Raw genomic sequence first — 15,678 nt, 5'->3', positions numbered from 1 at the left:
GGAAAACTTGGGTCAGTTCTTTCTTTCCACTGCTCGATTCCTGGGATTGACCGTAGGCCTGTAAGACTTGGCTACAAGCCCCTGTATCTGCTGAGCCATCTCGGACCGTCTGAAGAACCTTTAAGGTATGGTGCGGTGCTTTTGCCTGCCCCTCCCTCCAACTGTCTTTCGGTTTCTCTGTCCTCTTTTCTGGTGCTCATGTACCTTCTGCTCCCCTGGAGGATCTTGGGAGTCGCTTTAGTTCACTGTCTGTGCTTCCATACCCTTGGCCAAATGTTAGAGGAAAAATAATTCTGGGTTTCTGAGTCTCATTGGAGAAGGCGAATGGCGGGTTCTTCTGTGAGCCAATCAAGAAGGCTAAGGATGGCGCGCAGGCAGGGGCTGGGTCACATGACCAGCATCCACCTGTCAGCAAGTGTGGGTGTGAGGTTCGTGAGTCCGCTAAGCACCCTACAAGTAAAGGGAAGATGAAAGATCCATCCTCGGAAGAAAGGAAGGACACAGGGAATCTCTTCAAACCCTACACTCCATGAACAGGAAATGAAGGGAAAACCCTGGAATTAGCGATGTAAACTGCTCTCTTCTTGCAGTAAGTAATAAAATCAACCAGCGTACACAGTGATGAGGGAAAAATGACAAAGATAAACAAACAAAACGTAGCCCTACCCCCAACAAGAAAAACGTCTACACTTCACGTTCTCCAGAGAGTGTGTAGAGAACACGGCAAGCCATAAACACCTTCCGTACATTAGATGATTGTCGAATTCTCTGGAAGGATAACTTTGGACAAAATGAGCAGGAAAAGGAATAGAAAATTCTGAGTAAGTTTTTTCTTTTTTTTTTTATCTCAAACAAACATGAACTTGCAACACACAAACTTCCTGGCAAAGCAAATGCCACAACCAAATCCCTTCGCCGACGATTAAACATTTCAAAGGGCACTATCAATTTTACATAAAAATCTTTCAGAAAATAGAAGAGGAAGGTGACAGTCATGGCGACACATGTTTGTAATTCCAACATCTAGGAGGCTGAGGGAAGACGATCACGAGCTCAAGGTTAGTCTAGGCAATTTTGTGAGAAGGCATCTAAATTCATAAATTAATCATCTCAGTCCAAATGCGTCACATCTCAATTTATGACCCCTTCTCTCTGGTCAACTTTCCTTGTATAGTTCACTGTGTTTATTAAGGTATGAAAGGAAAACAAGTACTATATAGGGCTGAAAGTGAAACATTTTACATAATCATTTAGATGCAAAAGGTGTCCTTAAGACAATTACAAAATTAATATCTCAATTAATCAAGGTTGCTAGGTACGATTTCAAGTTTGAAATATGCATTTTACTTGTGAGTAAAAAAGAAAACATAATTTAGAAAATACCAGTAACAATAGCATCAGAATGCATGGCATGCTCAGAAAGATACTTTGAAAAATATGAACAAAATCTCTATATTGAAAAGGGAAACAGAAACCTGAGGCTGTCCATGCCGAGATACAAGGCATGTTTCTGGGTAGAGCATCTGGTGCCCTTAAGGCATGGTTCTTCCTGCATGAGCAGAGTACATGATCCTACAATCAGAGCCATGCAAGGGTACTTACCGGTGGTTTTGTTTGTGGGGTATATGGGTCGATTTTTGTTGAGTTTTGTTTTAAACGCTTTATAGAAATTTACAATTTGTATGGAAAAACTAAAAATCTAGAAGACCCAGATAATCTTCCCAAAATAAGAATAGTTTAGATTAAAAATCACGGGCTGGAGAGATGACTCAGCGATGGAGAGCACTGGGTCAGGTCCCAGCATTAAGATCGAGAGACTTACAACTGTCAACAACCCTAGTTCCAAGAGATCTGACACCCTCTCTTGGTCCTTACTGATGCCAAGCACATATTTGATGCAAACACGTGCATGCAAGCAAAACACTCATACACATAAAATAAAATTTAAAAATCTGGATTAAGGGGCTGGGGATTTAGCTCAGTGGTAGAGCCCTTACCTAGGAAGCGCAAGGCCCTGGGTTCGGTTCCCAGCTCCGAAAAAAAAGAACCAAAAAAAAAAATCTGGATTAAAAGACAACAGTTATTTTTCTTTCTTGTTAATGACAGTTTTGTCTTTCTTGTAAAACCTGGTTATACTCCAGAGTCAACAGGGTTTTCTAGATTCAGACCTATAATATACCTCAAATTAACTTTTATGCTTTGATCTGTGTGTTGGATTTTTTTTTTAGTCTTCTATATAAATATCCAGATTATACAACACTGATAGAATTTAGGCTTCTTCTTTTTTTTTAATTATTTATTTTATGTATGTGAGTACACTGTTGCTGTCTTCAGACACACAAAAAGAGGGCATCAGATCCCATTACGGATGGTTGTGAGCCACCATGTGGTTGCTGGGAATTGAACGCAGGACCTTCTGGAAGAACAGTCAGGGTTCTTAACCGCTGAGCCATCTCTCCTGCCTGAATGCTGGTTTCTTTAAAAACCCAGTTATTTTATATGAATGTTTGTGTTTTAATCCCAGGGGTGGGGTAAGAGGCTGCTTCACGGCAGGTGATTATGATTTGCCTTGTACACTAGCAGGGGCGTGGTTTTGCCAACTGCAGAGAGTTTAATTCTGGGGACTCTGGAGAGGATATAAATGGGAACTGTGGTGGCTGCTGTGCCCCTGGCTGCTGCCCCTGCTTGTCCCTGCTACGGCATTCGTTGGATTGCTAGATTGCTGGATATTCTGACAATGAAGGTTGGACTTGTGCCTAGGTACCCAACACTCCTAATCAGCAGGAAGTAGCCTAAAGAGGTCCACTCCCTCTTTCCCCTCTAACCTTCTGTCTTTTCTCCCCAGTGTTGGGAGAGGAGGTGCAAGGGTGGTAGATATAAGAACCTAATAAAGTAGGCACAAAAAAATGCCAAGAGTTCTGTGTTTTAAAAAACTGTTTGCTCAATATCTGTATTGGTCATAATACTTTAATACAGGATATATAAGGATTTAAATCGATTCAATATTTTAAACAGTATAGCCGAGTTTAAAAAAAAACAATTCAGGAACTGGCAAGATGGATCAGAAGCTGAAGGCCACTGAGCCTGACTAACTTGAGTTATGTCCCTGGGATCCACATGGTTGGAGGAGAGAACAGATTCACTAAAAACACCTCTGCCATGGTGTGCTCTTTTCTGGTGTGAAGGTTTGTGCATGCTCAGCCCAGGGAGTGGCACTATTAGGAGGTGTGGCCTTGTTAGAGTGCGTGTGGCCTTGGAGTGGGTGTGGCCTTGTTGGAGTGGGTGTGGCCTTGTTGGAATAGGTGTGTCACTGTGGGCATGGACTTTAATACGCTTGTCCTAGCTGCCTGGAAGCCAGTCTTCTGCGAGCTTCAGATAAAGATGTAGAACTCTCAGCTCCTCCTGCACCGTGCCTGCCTAGATGCTGCCATGCTCCTGCCTTGATGATAATGGACTGAACCTCTGAACCTGTGAGCCAGCCCCAATTAAATGTTGTCCTTATGAGAGTTGCTTTGGTCATGGTGTCTGTTCACAGCAGTCAACCCTAAGACACCTGGCCTCCATAAGTGAATAAATAAACATTTTTCAGTGTTCAGTAAACACAAGCTGTGTAAGTTCAACTCACTTTCAAGTCCCCTCCGTCTACACCTGATCCTCATTTTCATTAACAGTTAACTTGCACTTTAAAAAATAAAAAGACTAAATGGCCGATAAGCACAGGAAGATACACTGAGCACCCTCACTTACCAGGATCCTGTAGCTGCAACATGAATTTAACTAGAAGAAATGGTCACCAAAACTTCCACGATTTCACAAACATGGCAATGGGGCTTGCAGTAGCACCGGGGCTGACGCCCCATCTTTATTATTAGAACAGAGACTGTGGCTGCACACGGCCATGCAGGGTCTTAGGCCTGAGGGAACTTCTTTTTACCATGAGCTGGGCACCTTTTCCTTTTCCCACTTTCTGTGCTGCATTGTCCACCGAGACCCTCCAAAGCCCAAGCATGACATCTCTGTCCTCTCTTTGCTTGTCGGGCCCGCCCTGGGACACCCAGTCTATGTGTCTTGACACTATAGACTATTTCAGGGAAGAGTTGCCTTAACCACCCAATACTCCCAGTTCTGGTGTTAGCAGAACATGACATGAAAGTGGAAGGAAAAGAAAATGAAGAGAAAACCGATATAAACAATATGGTAGAAGAGAAAGCCTTCTTCACGCTGAGTCACATTTCTGCTCACTTACAATAGAGTCTCCCCCTGCTGTATCGGTCAGGGTTCTATAGAGTAGCAGAACTTACTGTATGAGCCTCTCTCTCTCTCTCTCTCTCTCTCTCTCTCTCTCTCATATGTATATGTGTGTATGTGTATATGAGGTGTATGTATGTGTCTGTGTATGTGTCCATGTACATGTACATGATGTATGTGTATATGATTATGTATATGTATGTGTCTGTGTATGTGTCTGTGTACATATACATGATGTATATGTATGTTTATATGATGAATATGTATATGTATGTGTATGTGTATATGATGCATATGTATGTGTACATGTATGTGTATGATGTGTATATGTATATATATGATATATGTGATATATATGAATCTGAATCTGCATCTGTATATGTGTGTATATATTTTATACATATAATTTATACATGTATTCATCATATATATTTATTCGTATTTTATTTATTATATGACATGTTATATAATATATAAAATATAATATATAAAATATAAAAATAATACTCAATATATAAAACTTAAATTTCTATAAAATGTTGAAAACAAAATGCAACAAAAGTCCCCCAGCTACCACAGGCCCTCTTAGGATGGTCCCATATAAATATAAATATATATATATATATATATATATATATATATATATATATATATTCAGGATGACTTGACTTACAGACTGTGTCCATCCAACTAACCCAACAATGACAGGCTATGAAAAGTCCAATAACCCAGTAGTCATTCAGTCCTTATGGCTGGATGTCTCAGCTGCTCTTCAGTAAACCCTGGGATCCCAGAGAAGTAAGCTGTAGTGCCAGTGAAGGAATTGGATGTACAGGGTGAGGGAAAGCAGGCAAAGAGCAAACGCTTCTTCCCTCCATGCCCTCCTACAGCCTTCTAGCAGGAGATGTGGCCCAGACCAAAGGTGTGTCTCCCAGACTCAGGATCCGGATCAAAGCCATGTGTCTTCCCACCTCGAAGGTTCCGATTAGAAGGGGTTCACCCACTTCACTGAGCAAAGAGTCTCTCATAGGTGTGCCCTCATTTCTGGATTGTAGCTCATTTCCTATGTCATCAAGTTGACTGCCAAGAATAGCCACACACACACACACACACACACACACACACACACACACACACACACACACACCATTGCCTGAGGAAGAGTGAGTCTCTCACAAAGGTGTGTGGGAGATTTTACAAACACCAGCAAGAATTGGCAAGTGTCTTGTCATCCCATTCTGCATATAAGAATGGGGGGAGGCTGTTTCCATTTGTTGAACTCAGTAGTGTGTGTGTTGAAGATGCCCTCCCTCCACCGTGAGGGATACAGTAAACTTCTCCCCTCTGTCTCTGTGCTGTTCTCATAGACACTTCCTCTCGCCCCACCCCTTATACATTCTCTTAGCTGATTTGTTCTTTCCAGGGTCTGACTAAAGCTCTAAAACCCGATGAAAGTTGTTTAAACTAATCTAAGCATTATACTTTTAAGTGTAAGTAAGCTTTAAGAGTTCTGTTTTATGTGTGTGGGTACAACAGTTCAAACGGATTAAACTGAGGAGCAGCTTGGGACAGACGGAGTGATTAATTGCTAGATAATAGCAACCAGGAGGGAGCTCAGGAGACTGGAGGGACTTCTTTGCTAATACAGTTGAAGGCTCTGGAAATCACATAGGCTGTTTTCCAGACATGAGCACGTACCGGACAGAGACTGACGACGCTGAAGATGTCTGCTTACTCACATGCTCCAGAGCACATCCAGACTCAGGGGTGGGATCTCTGCCGCCACTTTACTGACTGATGGTCCTCCCGGAAGCCCTTTATAACAGCTGCCATTTAAGTGGCATTATGTCATACACGAATTTGACTTATTTTCCTTCGAATTATGTAGTGAGCCACCAAGAAGGTAAGTTTGCCTGCAGAAAATGGTTTGCATAAAAAGAAAAATCAGCCCGCCTGTGAAATATGACTCCTTCCAGGCTTCCCTGGCATTTAGAAGTATGTAAGATTGAAGGGAGTCAGCAAAAGAGAGGAGGCTTCGTAGCGTCCTGTGTGTTCACCAAGCTTAGAGTCTGTCCTCTTAGAGCGATGGTTCTCAACCCTTCCGAACGCCGTGACCCTTTAATAAAGGGCCCCACAGTATCACATCCTCCAGCCACAAAATTATTTTTGTTTCTACTGCATGACTAGAACTTCACTATCCTGGAGAATCATAACATCAATATCTGTGTTTTCTGATGGTGTTAGGGGGCCCCTGTGAAAGGATCCGTGACCCCCACAAAGGTTGAGAACCACTGTTTTAGGGCCTCCTAGGCGTCCTGCCGAGGCATAGAGTCTTGTTATTTCGGGCTCTCCTATGTGTTCCCCACCCAGGCATGGAGTCCGCCCTTCTAAGTTTCGTACGTGAGCTTTTCTGTTGCTGGAGAGGGCAGGAAGTTTAGCACATGCCTTGAGCTTTCCAGGCTCCAGCATGTATGTGCTGGGCATGATCTTTGGTGAAGACGGTCTGCTTTACCCTGTGATGGAGTTACGCTGTAGAAATGTCACAGGTGGTGACAAGCAAGTGACAGGTCCTTACATGAGTCTGAACTAATCAGGCGCGCCCTTCACATGCAGAATTTCACCAAGTAAAGGAGAAAGAACTAAATAGAAGAACACTTTGGACCTTACAAAGTCTGGAGCTGAGCCCAAAGCCTCTACCTTAGCAAGCTCCTCTAACTGTCTTGTGTCCACTATTATTTGCTTCCCCACAAGTTATTCCCACTAGAAAACAAAATATTTTATATTTACATTGAATATTTTATCCTGTCCTGTTTCTTAAATGTACTCTTTATTGATCAAGACACCATCTCAAAGCCTCTTCCTTGATAACTGATCATTTTTAAGGTCTCCCACACATGCACGAGGTATACACTGCTGATCTGAACCTTTGGTGGTTAAACGACCCTTTCACAGGGGCCTCCCAACACCATCAGAAATCACGGATATTGACATTATGATTTTGACAGTAAAATTATGGTTATGAAGAAGCAACAAAAAATAACTCCTAGAGGGGTATTTCTGCTAAGTACACATGGAGGTTATTGTGCCCCTATGACAGCTGGAGAAACTGTGGGGTGGTAAATGGATACTGTGTTATGCTTCTAAGTATGTAGCTGCCTGTTAGGTATCATGGAAGACTCATGAAGTTTCCAGTCAATGGTCACTAGGGTCTGCAGGACCAGCTTAGAGGTCTTTCTCCTTGGGAGTACATTAAATGCTCAATGGGCCATCCCATGGAACTTTAATGTTCTCACGGGCACAGGCAAGGCTGGCTTCCATCACTGATGCCCGGGGAGCTTACCAGAGTCCTCCCAGAACTGAGGAGACCCTTCTCCTCACAAGTCTATGAGTCTTTGAGCCATCAGGGACCCAGCAATGCTTCCTATGCCCGCAGCATCCAGGCCTCAGAGAAAAGCAGATCTGGCCACCATCCTTTTCATGCCACTCTCCCCATGGGTCACTGACCTGATCTTGAATCCAACTGATCTATCCCATTTTACCTTCTTCATATCCCCTGCCCATTCGTCATAGCAGAGGAACATATATACAAATACACATATTTAACGTTATATAGTTATGCTCCCTCTGTAAACATTAAATTCACATGTAGAAACCCCAGTCTCCCATGCAGTGATGTTCGGGGTGATGCCCCTGGGTGGCAGTTGAGTTCATGAGTGTGAATACCCTGTGGTCTGGTTAGCACCATGAAAGTCATGTGCAAATGATTCCTGCCCATTGCCTTGTGAAGGAGACTCCCCGATGCTGTTTTAGATGCTTCTTCCTTATGCATGCATGCATTCAATGCTCAGTTGGTCATCTCTTGATGCCGAAGAGCCCAAGAGATCTAATCAGTTGGCATAGCAATCTTGGACACATCAGCTGCCAGAATCACAAGACATCAATATGTGTTGCTAAAGCTATAGAATCTACAGTATTTTGCACCTGCATCACAGATTGACCAAACTAAGAAAACCTTTCTTGCTCCAACCACTGTTGAAAGGATTCTGGGAAGTATAGAAAAGCCCAACAGTTCACTGTCACCATCTTGACAAAAACTGGCAGCTTAGTTTATTTTCTGATTCTCTGACAAAATATCTGGACAGAACATAACTTGGGGAAGAAGGACTTTCTTTAGCTCTCAGTTCCAGGTTATAATCTACTATAGCAGGGAAATCACAGAGACAGGAGAGCGAGAGAACTGGCTACATCAAATCCACAGTCAAGAGTAGGGAATGATGAATTCATCTGTGCAAGCCAGTGCTCAGCTCTTTCTCCATTCCTACACAGTGCAGTCTCATTTCTTAGGGAATGGGGCCGCCCACAGTGGATGGGTCTTCCAACTAACCAAGATAATTCTCTACAGGCATGCCAACAGCCAACATGATCCAGACACTTTATCGCTGAGACTCCCTCCCCAGTTAATTCTACACTGTGTCAGGATGACAGGCAAAACTAACCACCACAGCTAGCCTGTGAATGAGGTATCATGAGGAAAGAAGAGCAAAGAGAAGGGAGAGAGACTGTGGGCCAGAAACCCATTTGCCTGGACCTTTCAATACAGTCAAGTACACAAAAGCTAGTGCATATTCTTCAGCTTGGTCTCGTTTGAGTGGGGTTTCTGTCATGTGCATAAAATAGATTCTAATCAAACAGGTTCCTCTCTGGAGAACCCCTTCCTGCCTCCTCTACCTGTCTTCACTTCCACTAACTCAGGTCTACTCCCTGACTTTTCTAACTCCCAATCGACTTGCTGAAAAATTTGACTCACTAATGGGCCTTTATTTTTAGCATATCACACAGTCCCTGGAGATTGCTTGCTTGTGGACACAGACCCTTTTACTTTATTTAACTCATTTTTTTTAACGCTCAATAGTCATTCATATATATTTCTCCATTATCCTGGGCAAATATCAACCAGAAAAAAAAAGTTCTCCAATACCTTTAATTAAACTTCACGACTGACTTCTTGGAGAACTTTAGCCGCCCACCACAGTCACGTATTTTATGATCTTTCTGGAACTGGAACTGCCTGAGAAAGGAAGACGTAGAACACCGTAAACAAACAGTCGCCCATGGCACTCGATTCGGGAGATGAGACTGTCAAGGGAGAAATAGTACATATAAAAGTAAAAAACGACCTTGATCCTGGCAAGGGTGTTTGTGTTGAACTTGTGCTGGCGATTTGAGAAAGCACTCTGAAGGCTTCAAATGGAGAAGAAATGCCACCAAGACGTGAACTCTGCAGATGTGAAAGAAGAACCCCAGAGAGGTGGGTAAGAACCTTGAGAAGGTTCCGATATGCCTCCCCTCGTTACTTTAGTCATCCCACTGGAGTGAGGGTGAAATGATCCTGGGAGACGATACTCTGACATCACTCAAGAGAGGGGCATGAGAAGACTCTCATCTGCCCTTTCTTCACAGACCAGCACCTACTGAGCACTGGGCACTTGGCAGACACTGGGGAATCTCATGAAAGACTAAGAAGACGGCTAACACTAGCATGCCCACTTTACTGGTGAGATTGCTCTGGCTTACCCATGCTGGTCTACGCCTAGGTCATGGTTTAACCTATGTCTGACACCAACCGCCTTTGTCAGGAGGGAGATCTCTTGAAACGTACACACACCCTTCAAAGGCAGCTGTTTAACTCATACTTCCACCTTTGACGAACATGAACACACACACACTTGAGACACACAGCCACACTGATGCATGAAGAGCCCCATGTCTGCCTATTTGTTTCCTTACCACCAGGGCTCCAGTGTTGTCGGTCTTCACTGGTTTTAATCTAAGAAAATGACACAGCTATATCAGTACTGGTGAGTTTAAGCCCATAACCCTTCCACCAGCCCCCTTTCCTTGATTGGCTGGAAAAGTGATCGCTACTGAGTTCTATTTGATGAAATGTGGTGGAAGTCCACTGCCTGGATTTCTTCAAAACATTTCTTAACTTTCAAATACAGGGAAAAAAATTCATGGGGAAGGCGAGAATTTTTTCCTGTTCCTCGGTAATGATGTGTGCCCAGGAGCTACTGCAAGCATTGTGTGACCACAGGGGAAACGAGACACAAGTCAAAGGTGATCAAGCTAAAGTCACAAAGGATCCAGTCTCTTTAGAGCATCATTTGCATCTGAATTACAGGAGCTTGAACTGCACCTACACTATATAAAATTACTCCCTGTTTTCATGAGTCAGAGGGAGTCGGATCTGGAACGACCTAGAGTTAGATGAGTCATAAGGAAGTGGATCTGGAATTACCTGCAGTTAGATGAGTCGTAGGGAATCGGATGTGAAATGACTTATGGTTAGACACTTCTCCAGCCGACACCAAGGTTCCTCCAAGTGCTTGTGAAGGTCCGAGAGCATGCAGTACTCACTGACTTACACGTGTTTGCTCTTCTCCTCACGTTTGACTCTCTCTGGCTTGCAGGCCACAGTGACTCACTGTTCACTGCAATTATTTCCTTAATATATAATAACAGAATTCTGGGCCCAAGCCGACCCTGCTGCATGCATCCTGTCAGAGACCCAGAGTCTACTATTCCCCTACTGGATTTAAGAAAGGAAGCTGCCATGTTGGAAAACATACATAGTAGGCACGCATACTTGAACTTGAATGGCCTTCAAGTGACCCCCAACAAAAAAAAAACTGAAATTCTTAGCCCCCCCAACTGCAAAATAGGTTCTGTCAAGGACATGAATCTGGAAATGGAGCCTTCCACAGTGGAGTTTCCCAGCAGGTCTCCAACCAGGTTAGCACTGTAACCACAGCTTTACAGAAGACCCAGCTAGTCCAAGACTTGTAAGCCGCAAAGCTATAGGATCACAAGCCACCTGCAACATGGTAATTTCACAGACAGGAAAAGAAAACACATTTCAGAAACTGTCCAGCACTTGGATTGTCCCCTTAGCTTCTGCACCCCTTCCTCTGCCTATACATCCCAGCTGTGGCGTTTTGGAGGAGCTAAGCAAAGGCTGACTCATCTCTTACGTCATGCTAGTCTGCCCAACTAAGGAGTCTTTGTTATTGCTTATCCATCTAAAGCAACAATCATATAAATGATTGTGGATGGCTTATAGTTTGTAGCATGGTTAAGCTATGATTTAGATGTTCCAGAAACCACAACTTTATTGGAACACCAGAAATTGTTTAGCTTTATTTATAACTGTTTTGAAAACCCACAATTTGGAAAAACTCAGAAAATCCTACTTTGAACTGTTTCCCCTGGTAGAAACCCAGCGATCGAATAAAGAATTCAAGAGGGACCGGCTGCCCACTGTAGCGGCCAGGATGGTCAAGCGAGTGTCTATGTAAAGATGTCAGAAGACAGACTGCAGGCAGAAAATACTTGGCTTTGTCCTGGCTGCTCTGTCTCGCTGTCTGTGACTTGAGAAAATGACTTTCTTCTAGCCTTGGGCCAATTATCTGAAAGATGGGGAAATGGATAATTCCTGCCACAGGGAAACGTGTCCGTTGAAATGATGTCAGTTAACTTCTGGGGACATGCTTTGGTACCTACTATGCAGTGAACCCAGCCAGAAGACGGAGTCCATAAAAGAATAATAATGAAAATATGAAAAATAGGAGCTATGTATTAAATACTAAAGTAACAAATTTATTCTGTTCACACATTGGGTTGCAGTACTAAAGGGTTAATTCCAGCTGGGGGTAAGGCTCTTCTCCTATCATCCCAACTACTCCAGAGACTGAGGTAAGAGGTTAACATGCTCAAGCCTAGTCTTGAGCTTTGTGAGTTCAAAGCCAACCTGGGCAGCATAGTAGACCTTGTTTTAAAATAAAGTTTAAAGTATCTAAGAATGCGACCTCCATGGTGCAGTCGTGCTTAGCATGTGGGGGAGCCTAGAAACGCTCTTTAGTGCTGGAAAAATAATAATTTAAAACACTGAAACCCTATTACATGCGTTTTACAGAAAGGGCTCTCAACCTCCTAGAGAAAGCAAGTAACTTATCCAGCCTTCCACCAAGTCATGAGTGATTGGGAGAAAGTCATTCCAACCCTGCAGCTGACTCTCCCCAGCACAGCCCACCCTCCCTCGCACCCACCATTTCATTCCTGCTTTGTGGCAAAGATTTCACATCATCAAGCTTTTATTCCCTTCTTCTTAGAAAGTTGAGTTAACCCGCTAATACTGGGTGCCTTGAATTAGCTGGTTATGGTTCAAGAAAGACTGGTTGGTGGCTGTGTTCTGAGGTTGTATGTAGACTTTGCTATGAGTGACGTTGATTCCCTTTTGCTTTGTCTTAGAGAAGGCTTGGGCTTTACCCAGTACCACTCTGTGTCTTGATGACCCAAGTTACAATGCACAGGGCTGAGGTCACAGGTAGGCTGGAGAGAAGGCAGCCATCTTTTCTTGTGACAAATGAGGACCTTCTCTCTTGCTGCTCGCTGCCACCCAGTCAGATGCTGGACCGTGGCTACTGAACACGAGGAACAGGGAGCCTACGACATCCTCCTGTTGTGTATTAAGTACCAGTTGAATAAGCAGGTTATTAACAGGTGTATTTTGATGAGCAAAAACCAACAGAAATGTCCTGAAGTCAGAAAGACGATGAAATACAGAGACTAAGGAACAATGGGAAGGAAGCATGGCCGCTGCTCATCGGTCATGTGCTCGAGTCATGTCAGAAGTATATCCTTGTGCCTTGGCCCGCTGAGGTAGAAAATTGATTCACCTGCCCTGCCAAGGGGTATTGAGTGTGTCGTCCGTAATCCAGGGGAGATCATAATGGATGTAGCAGCACCTGTTTCTGGCTGGACACATAATCACAGCCTGGGCTGTATGAAATGTTTTCTGTTGCAGGATGGTGAGGCAAACAATCTACAGGTGTTACATTGAAAAACATCGTTAAGTTACCTACCCAGCATGCATGTCTTCAAGTGGTTTCTGTGGCTTATTAATCTCGTAAACAGGGACAAACAGAAAAGGGGGACATTACAGCATGAAGCGCCATTGTTATGACACACCTATTCCAACAAGGCCACACCTCCTAAAAGTGCCATTCCCTGGGCCAAGCATATTCAAATCACCACCACCACACACATAAACACACACACACACACACACACACACACACACACACACACACACACTTGCATCTTGCCTCCTCAAATTTGTTCTCTTTTTCTGTATCCACCAAGAGTTTCTAGGGCATCTCTCCATTCTTCTTTTTCCTGTTCAAGGTCAGAGGGAAGCTCCACTCTCAACTCCATGGCTGTGCTGACGTGAACATTCAGGATGGGCATTTCATCAATGCTGGATCAATCCAGGTGAGCACTGGGTCTTTTGTGTGGACCCCCAGTCTTCTCCGTTTGATTTGATCTTGGCAGAATGCACTCGCATTTTGTAATTTGAACAAATTTATTTGAGTGGTATAATTTAATTATGTATTAGTCAGGGTGTCTGTGAACAGACACCATGATCAAGACAGCTCTTATAAGGACAACAGTTAATTGGGGCTGGCTTACAGGTTCAGAGGTTCAGTCCATTATCATCAAGGTGGGAGCAGAACAGCATCCAGGCAGGCATGGTGCAGGAGGAGCTGAAAGTTCTACATCTTCATCTGAAGGCTGCTAGGAGAATTCTGACTTCCAGGCAATTAGTACCTCGGTCTTAAAGCCCATGCCTACAGTGACACACCCACTCCAACAAGGCCACACCCACTCCAACAAGGCCACACCCACCCCAAGGCCACACCCACTCCAACAAGGTCACACCCACTCCAAGGCCACACCCACTCCAACAAGGCCACACCCACTCCAACAAGGCCACACCTTCTAATAGTGCCACTCCCTGGGCCAAGCAAATTCAAACCATCACAAATAAAATTTCATTTTTCTTAAATCAACATTTTGATTAAATAAATGTGTTCCTGAAGGGGGAAAAGAGGAGAGATAAGGGTAAGAGAGGAGTAGAGGTTGGGGAGAGAAAGAGAAAGAAGAGAAGATGAAGAGAAAGGTGGGAAAGAGAGGGGAGAAGAGAGGAGCCAGGAAGAAGCAGGAAGGAAAGGCACAGCAGTTGTGTGCATCACAGAGCAGCAGATGACACTGCGCTTCATCAGAAAAGGCACAGCGTCTAGCTCCTTGCCATACCTTGGCACTGGACAGAAATGAGCTACCTGGGTTAAGTACTCATTAACTTGTCATTCAACGGATCCCTGATTCTTAGTTTGAATCATTGATGGTGAACAGGACCTAATTCCAAGCATCAGGGGGGACAAACATTTGCTCCTCCGCTGTGATGGAAACGCGATTTGCTGCAGGCTTTGCAAAGGACAACTCAGAAATGAATACCAAGACCTGTGAGCATTGGCTGCATGGTCACCAAGGTCAACAGCATGGTTCCTGCTCAGCACCTGTCAGCTGATGGGCTGGGAGCTGTGACAGAGGATCCTGGGAGAGCTTATTTCTTCCTCTGCTAGCATCCTGTGCCAGATATGCAGACTGTCCCCCACAAAATGTGCAGGGTGGTTATGTTCTCCCACCTCAGTGAACACAACCAGGGTAAACTCCCGAAGACATGCCTAGAACCCACACCTAAGGTCATTTCCAGATTCTGTCACGTTGACAGTTAAGAGGAACATTCATAAGTGATGGGGATGCCATACCCCTACTGTGAGCTCCTCTGGCATCTAATCACGCCTCCTGTTTCTTCTTAAATTTCTCTCTATGGATTCTTCACTTTTGGGTGAATTGTCTGTGAGAGCAGTCAATAATATCTTGCATTCAAAAGGAAAGAAAATTAATCCCCTTGCTAATAAATGATTCACTGTCTTCAAATCACTCTATTTTAGTTAGGCACTGGGATTGGCTGAATTGTGCTATGGGAATAAAGTATGATAGAGAAACCAGAGTGTTATACAAGACCAGTTAGGAATCTTTGAGAGGTGCCAGGGCTGTAGCACAGACTGTGGGTGGGCTCCATCGCTACCACTCAATCAACTAAATATGGCGGTGCATGCCCATAATCCAAGTACTTGGAAGGTGGAGGCAGGAGGATCAGAGATACAAAGTCATCCTCAGTGACATAGTGAGTTGAAGGTCAGCCAGGGCTATACGAGATCTTACCTGAAAACAAACAAACAAAAAGAACTTGAAGAGAAATAGAAAATATATTAAACAAAAGAGATGCTATAAAAATGAAATATACAATTTAAAGGGAATTTTTAAGTTGTTTTGATGCTTAAAATAATATACATTGCTGGGTTTAGTAGAATTGTTTTTTAGCATGAAATTATAGGGCTTTAACCTATACAATACATAAACTACAAACATACAATTACAGACACAGATTAAATATTATGAAGAAATTATAAAATATGCATAGACACACACGGCTGCATGAGTTGATTAAAATCTTTGAGGAAATGC

At 43.6% G+C, this 15,678-nt stretch overlaps 1 long non-coding RNA gene across 1 annotated transcript; it reads left to right on the top strand.

Annotated features, from left to right (window-relative positions):
* Positions 1-952: 952 nt before the first annotated feature.
* LOC147995838 (uncharacterized) lies at positions 953-14,154 on the top strand. The gene is made up of 4 exons (XR_015684019.1): positions 953-1,058; positions 13,492-13,578; positions 13,779-13,981; positions 14,076-14,154. It is a non-coding gene; the product is annotated as an uncharacterized LOC147995838 (long non-coding RNA).
* The last annotated feature ends 1,524 nt before the right edge of the window (positions 14,155-15,678 follow it).

This window comes from Rattus norvegicus, chromosome 3, assembly GCF_021556685.1.
Source record: "Rattus norvegicus strain SHRSP/BbbUtx chromosome 3, alternate assembly SHRSP_T2T, whole genome shotgun sequence".
Lineage (NCBI taxonomy): Eukaryota > Metazoa > Chordata > Mammalia > Rodentia > Muridae > Rattus > Rattus norvegicus.
Note: the sequence above shows the minus strand (reverse complement) of the source record. Positions and strands in the feature narration are given on the sequence as shown.